Raw genomic sequence first — 1240 nt, forward strand, 5'->3', positions numbered from 1 at the left:
AGCAGAAAGGAGACATCCAGGAGACTACAGACAGGCAGCAGAGTTTCTGAAAAAGTGCAGACAAATAGTAGTGGTCCTGTAAGGCTGCAGACAGGTAGTAGAAGAACTCCGGAGTAAATAGAAAGTCGTACTAGAAACTCTTAATAGCAAGACACAGCTGTGTATCTTGGTGGGCCTTATATAGGCCCAGGCAGGTGATCACAATGGATCAGGCTGGGGCATCCGCAAAGCCAGACATTGAGCAGAACAGAGTTCAGTGGATTGGAGTTAGGGAAGCACAGCCCGGATCTGCATAAAAAAGGTTGTCCCAGGTAATTACCTATGCACTGGAATGGTGCTAATTTTTGGATTTCTAGGGGTCCAATTGCTTGCTTCCCCCAAGATCCCAAGAATGGGGCTCTACATTTATTCTCTGTGGAAGTACCAGAGATAAACACGCGCTGTACACGTCTATCCCAGAGAGTCCGATTGACAATGAATGGCGTAGTGGCATGTGACCACTGCTGCCTTCCAATGGGGCAGTTCTATAAATTGTGAGGTGGTCCCAGAGGTCTGAGCCCCAGTGATCAACATTTATGTTTATGGCCACCTTAAAAGAGTTGTCCCAAGTAATCACCTATTTGCAGAATTGAGGTTACATTTTTTGATCAAAGGGGCATCTCCCCGTGATCCCAAGAAAGGGACTCTCCATTTATTGTCTATGGAAGTGCCGAAGATCCCGTAGACAATGAATAGCATGGTGACATGCAACCATGGCTCCTTCCTAACAGGGCATTTCTCTAAATTGTTGATGGCCTCAGGGGTCCGACCGCCAGTCATCAGCAAATTAGAGTAGGTGGTACCTTGCAGAAATTGATCAAATCAATTAGGATACACTAGTATTTAGCAATAAACACCAACACAAAGTGCTATATAACATGTGGCGTTAATCAGGCAGTCATGAATAATGGAAAATTGGGACATTAACCTTAGATCCACATCTAAGCCTTGTCCAGACTTTCTCAGGTCACTGGAAGGAGCACAATGACTTGACCATAATGTAGAACAAAACATCCCAATACTCAATTACTTGTTGTTCCATTCACCTGGGCACGGTGCGCTCTGTTTGGGGGTAAACAATAGATGTGCACCCTTCAGGTCCCATGTACACCAGGTCTACAGGAGCTTGTGCCGGAGGTGGAGTCTCCTCCAGAACCTGTTGAGCAGAGCAGGGACTAATCATCCTCAGTGCTGACACTTT

Source organism: Ranitomeya imitator, chromosome 2 (assembly GCF_032444005.1).
Source record: "Ranitomeya imitator isolate aRanImi1 chromosome 2, aRanImi1.pri, whole genome shotgun sequence".
In the NCBI taxonomy this organism is placed as follows: domain Eukaryota; kingdom Metazoa; phylum Chordata; class Amphibia; order Anura; family Dendrobatidae; genus Ranitomeya; species Ranitomeya imitator.